The sequence below is a fragment of the Capsicum annuum genome, chromosome 7 (genome assembly GCF_002878395.1).
Source record: "Capsicum annuum cultivar UCD-10X-F1 chromosome 7, UCD10Xv1.1, whole genome shotgun sequence".
NCBI classification, from domain to species: Eukaryota; Viridiplantae; Streptophyta; class Magnoliopsida; order Solanales; family Solanaceae; genus Capsicum; species Capsicum annuum.
Window position 1 is genome coordinate 37,645,114 of NC_061117.1, and position 6,297 is coordinate 37,651,410.

Genomic DNA, 6,297 nt, shown 5'->3' on the forward strand with positions numbered 1-6,297 from the left:
TATCATTTTGTGTCTATTTTATCCTTGTTATGAAATATTATTAATTTTTTAATGCTAGATGGCCATAATAATTAATCTGGAGTGATATAATAAAATTACGATTGAATTAACGAAGTAGACATGTCTTAAATGACTTATAATAACTAATTAGAAATGATATAACTAAATTATTATAAAAAATACTTTTGCAATAAAATTAAATGGGTCTCATATAAGACATCGAGTTAATTTAAAACATCAAGAGTTAATATATTATTTTATATTTATTTTACCTTTTTTTATTAAGTATTGTTAATTTTTTAATACTTAGATAACTTATAATAATTAATTAGGGGTGATATAATAATTTTTTTTTTTGGTAAACTAGAGATGCGTTAATATTAAAGCAAAGGGAGTTTGAGCTCAATCTGGCTCTAGTACAAAAAGAGTTTGACGCGTTAAATGCATCTGTGCAGTAGAGATAGTTCTACTGAAGGTTTTACCTTCCAAATCTTTCCAAACATCATGGGCTACAAAGAGGATTGGGGAAACAAAAACTTTATAATTATCAAAAAGTCTCTTTTTGCTCCTTCCTTTGCTAAAGCATTTGCTACTCTGTTTTGTTCTCGATAACTATGCTGGACTGGAGGACCTCCTAATCTTCTTAGCATCAACTTGCAGTCATGAATAAAAGGGTTAAAAAGAGGGTTACTCGATTGAAGCATTTTAATGACTAGGGGTGGGCGTTCGGTATTCAGTTCGGTATTTTGCTAGTTCGAATTCGGTAATTCAGTAATCAGTAAATAAAAATAGATACCAAATACCTTTAAACTTCGGTTTGGTAATTCGGTAATCGATAGATTAAATTTCAGTTCGATACGAAATTTGGTAATACCATATTAAAATTGGAGTTGGCAGATTCTACTCTTCATCACGTGGCACCAAAAAATCTGTGTTGCAAAGTGGCAAATCAGTTGAGTGTGTCTTAATTGAAATACATAATTTGACGATATTTCTGGCATCATTGCTCGTTGTAAATTCCTTCATGGTGTGAGGGAGAACATATTTCTAATCATTTTGCTCCAGAATTATCATATAGGTGTAGGGCATGTTATTTGGTCATTGTCAGATTGTAATTTTTTTTATACATTTGTTCAACCCAAGACCTTAAATAGTTTATGTTTCCACTACAAGTTTGAACTCTCCTTAGATAATTGACGTGAACTTTGAGTACTCCCTTACCATTATAGAATTTACAATTCTCTTCAAGCACCAACATGGCAGCATCCAAGCTAATTTCCACCAGTAGGTACTCCATTTTTAGTACAATACCACCCACCATCAGCTGCCACATTTTGTGTCAAGCATGGATAAGAGCTAATGTAAAAAGTGCCACAGACTGTCTTATACTATCCGTCTATAAATAAGCTAATGTCATAAATTGGCTCAAACTTCATTTCATGCTAACCTGAGGAGCCACCAATACCTTTAATATATGTATTTATTGCTTCTGCTCATGCCTTTTTTTCACATCAAAAACATAAACCTAATCTACAAGTTCTGTAGGAAAGGCAATAGACTACATCTTTTGATACTTAGAAATGGTACACAACAACTTATGTGACAAACTTAAATTGCACAACATCAACTTTTTACATAAAAAACATGAACAAACTGCAGGTTTTGAAGAAAAGGCTACAAAAACAACGGCTTCATCAACTTAAAAAGCTAGCAGTTTATAAACGGTAGACGAATGTAACACTTGCATAATGACAAATTAACTAACACGCAGAATCAGCTATCAAATGGATCAGTTAATTCAATTCCAAAACACACCAAATATTATGGTCTTAATTCATAATCATTCCCTCTTAAATAAAAAATTAAGTTAATGCTTACAGCCATGCTAATATTAACAGTTTAAAACAGTCTAGTCATTTCACTCTCGTTCTTATATGAGTTCTCTATTCCTCCAGAAATAAAGGCTTATTGCTCACCAAAATCCATCAAGATTTAGCCATAGTCACAACATTGAAAAGAACCTGAAAATGAAAATCTCATTAGCAAGCTTCAAACCAAGTTCTAATATATAAAATAAGATGTTATACCTCTTTCAAAGCATGCGTAATTGTCTCACGTTAATACTCTATCTCAAATCTTAACAAATCATTAAACATTAAAGTTATATATATCACCAAATAGCATAAACTATCCTAAACCACCTTGACACAAGCCAAATTGTTAACAAAAAGTAAACTAAACCGATCAAGAAGTCAAAACCTACCTGAGTATTGAGGCAACTTGAGACTAGAAATCATGTAAGGACGGGATCTCCCAAGCTATCTGTCATGTTTGAAGAGATTTAAGGTGTCATATAATTAGACTAAGTAAAAAATATTTTAAATGAAAAAAACACAAAAATATACCATGCTCAAGTTGTATAAGATCATCAAAATTTTCTTCAACGTCTATAGGAAGAGGCACACTTCGATACCAATCTTGAAAACAGATAAGAGCTAGCATTAGTTTCGGAGTCAATGAACTCCTAAATTAATCAATAATATGGCCTCCAGTGCTAAATGCACATTCTGATGCTACCTTAGAAATCGGTATTGCCAATACATCACGGGCCATCTCGGCAAGAACTTTATATCTAGGAGCAGTAATTTTCCACCATGATAAGATATCAAAATCTTCATCATGAGGCTCTTGTTCTTCACTGGAATATTTTTCCAACTCTGACTTACCACCCGAACTTGTAGTATCTTGTTTTTTTCTTTTCATCTCAATCCTATTTCTCACTTTTGCTGATTTTGTGCTAATGTTAGAGCTTGATATATTTGGTATCTCACCCAATGAATTAGAGAGCAAAAATGTATGTCAAGATGCATTAGAGAATTTTTTTTGCATACTCCTGAAACAGAGATTTCATATAAGTCTCCACTTTATTTCTTATTTTACTCCCCCTTTCCTCTCCATACATTTCTACAAGTGCGTCTTCCAAATACGCACGATTGTTACGAGGATCTAAGATAGAGGCAATAAAGAATAACTTATTCATTTTTTCAGGAGCACCCCAACACTTGACAAACTTTTCTTTCATCTTTGCTGCCATTTTTCTCAAAGCAAGATCATCATCTTCCATACACTCTTTTAAATAGTTGTAAAGCTCAACTATGTCTTCAAATAAACATTAGAAGTAACATAGAGTGCACCTGAAACCTTCACAGTTAGATCATAAAACTTTTTAAGAAATATTACCACATTTCTCATATTTTGCCAGTCATCATTTTTAAGCACACCTGCAACACTTTCATCTTCACAAACATTAGTAGCAAGATAAGTTGACAATCTACTATCTTCAAGATCATACCTATTAAATGCAGTCTCAAAATGTTGTGTAGTATCCAACATCAAATAGGTAGAATTCCACCTAGTAGGAACATCCAAACACAGTGACTTCTTACATTCTATATTTTCAAATTCACAACATTCGTTAAAATTTCTAATCCTTGAAGGAGATACTTTAATATACTTCACCATTTGTGTAATACGTTTGATAGATGCATCAATTTCCTTCAAGCCATCTTGTACTATAAGAATGAGAATGTGAGCCATATATCTAACATGAAGATGCTCGCTAAATTTCTTGTTAGATTCCCAATTCACCAATTGTTTGTGTAATTCTTTTACCATGACATCATTTGAAGAAGCATTATCTACTGTTTTAGTGAATATTTTGTCCAATTTTCAATCAAGCATACACTTACTAACACAAAGGGCCATTTCATTGCCCTTATGACTAGAGACAACTTGAAAGTTTAAAATCCGTTTATGCAAGACTCAATCACTATCAATAAAATGCACTGTCAGACACATATATTTTATTCTCTGTAAAGAAGTCCACGTGTCTGTGGTTAGACAAACTCTAGGCGATGTTTCTTTAAAATACTTTATCAAATTTTAATTGCTAATTAATATTTTTAGTTTGTCCATTAATTGCTAATTAAATGATCAAAAATATTTGTCCATTAATTGCTAATTAAATGATCGAAAATCCAACATAAACTTAAAACCTAAATTTTTCACTCTTCATCTCACTTTTTAGTTTAAGAGAGTTTTCCGCTCCTCATTTTTTCATAATTATGATTTTTCATTAGCACATGAGTGAAAACATATTTGATCTAGTTTTCGATCACAATATAATTGTAAAAACTAAAGATTACACAAAAAAATATCAAAAAAAACTAAAAAAAAAAATTAAAAAACCCGAAAAAACCGAAAAAATCAATTTTATGTTGGTTTAATTTGATTTATAGTTTTTAATAAACCGACATGATTGGTTTGATATTTTTTTTTTAATAAAAACTGAACCAACCCGACCTATGTACACCCTACCCTACACCTATGTGATAATTCTGGAGCAAAATGATTAGAAACATGTTCTCCCTCACACCATGAAAGAATTTACAACGAGCAATGATGCTAGAAATGTTGTCAAATTATGCATTTCAATTAAGACACTCAACTGATTTGCCACTTTGCAACACAGATTTTTTGGTACCACGTGATGAAGAGTAGAATCTGCCAGCTCCAATTTTAATACAGTATTATCGAATTTCATACCGAACCAAAGTTTAATCCATCGATTACTGAATTATCAAACCAAAGTTTAATGGTATGATATTTGGCATCATCGAATTTCATACCGAACCAAAGTTTAATCCATCGATTACTGAATTATCAAACCAAAGTTTAATGGTATGATATTTGGTATCTATTTTTATTTACCGATTACTGAATTACCGAATCCAAACTAGCAAATACCGAACCGAATACCGAAAGCCCACCCCTAGTATGTAAGAACTATGTTACCGCAAATTACCAATTCTAAAGTTCAAATGCTCTAGGCTTATCGCAAATTACCATGTCTAAAGTTCAAGTCTTCTAGGCTAAATTCTTATCAACCAAACCAAAGTAAATTAAAGTAAGAACAAAAATAAAAAAATAATCAGATAAACACAACAAAAGTCATAATAGAATCAATAACGAGTTAAGAATGGAGAAACGAGAGCGGCATCCCTCTCCCATGTCACTTTGGTGCAAGTGAAGTGGAGCGGGAAAGTAAACGAGAGAAGTGTGATATTTTAGGGGCTCCTTTTCCTCTTCGATCCGTTATTCACTTGTTTGAATATATGGCTGAAGGATGAGACACAATCTCCTAGAATAAATATGAAAGTGTGACCGATTGTTGAGTCACGTTCGAGACTCCTCGAAACTCCGGCAAGTCATGTGAAAAACAAAAGAAAAGACAACATTAGAAAAATGATAACCAATGCGATCAACTAGAAAAGAAGAGAAAAACACCATTAGAATATCTAAAAGCATGCAAAGCCCATATTTTACCTCATTACAATTATGGAAAACATACCAAAACTTAGCGTCATATTCTGATTGCTCGACAAAGCATTATCATTCAAGAGTAAGGGTGTCAAGTGGGTCGGGCTGACTCGGTCCGAACCGGCCTACCTACACAAACCGACCTAGTAAATCCAAGGGCTTTAGGGTACCGAGTCCCGAGTTATTTTTTTTTCAATTTGAAATTTTGGACCAAACTAGTCGTTGGCCCAACGGCTATATAGCTGTTTTTGGGTCCAAACGGCTAGTTTGAGCCCATTAATTAAAAAAAAAATTACTTTAGAAATAATTTTTTAATCCCAAAAAAAATTCTATAAATACCCTACACCTTCAAATCATTTTTCACACAATTTTTCACTCTCTCAAATTTCATTCTCTCTCAAAGCTCAATTCTCAATTCTCAAATATTCAATATATTTAATTTCCTAAAGTGCTCACTTTAAATTTTTAATTTTACGTTTACAAAGTACGAGTGAAAGTTTCTAAATTCGCAACCTTTTGGATACTTTCAAAATTTGGTATTGTCGTTCCATCTCTTACGTTTAATTTTTATTTATTGTATTAATTGTTGAATATTTAATTTTACTATATTTGTGTATTTTTGAATTTTTTTAGTTTAATTTAATTTATACTATGGATAAATTAAGAAACCTCACTACTAAAGGTGTTAAAATTTTTTGTCCCGGAAGCAGTAGTGGTAGTAAAAAGCGAATTACTAGTGGCAGAGATACTTCAAATAGTAGATATACCTGTGTGTTTTCGCCTCCAGTACCGCTTGGTACACCTTTTGAGGAAGAAATAGGTGTAGGTGCTCACGATATGGATTATATAGAAGCTAAGAAAAATTACGATATAGAGGAAGAAAATGAAGTAGATGCGATTAATTTAGACGAAGATGAT

General features: G+C 32.2%; 1 long non-coding RNA gene across 1 annotated transcript; it reads right to left on the minus strand.

Moving 5' to 3' along the window:
- Positions 1–1,690: 1,690 nt before the first annotated feature.
- LOC124885566 lies at positions 1,691–2,337 on the minus strand. The gene is made up of 2 exons (XR_007042707.1): positions 2,264–2,337; positions 1,691–2,021 (listed from the first exon to the last, which is right to left on the minus strand). It is a non-coding gene; the product is annotated as an uncharacterized LOC124885566 (long non-coding RNA).
- Positions 2,338–6,297: the final 3,960 nt, after the last annotated feature.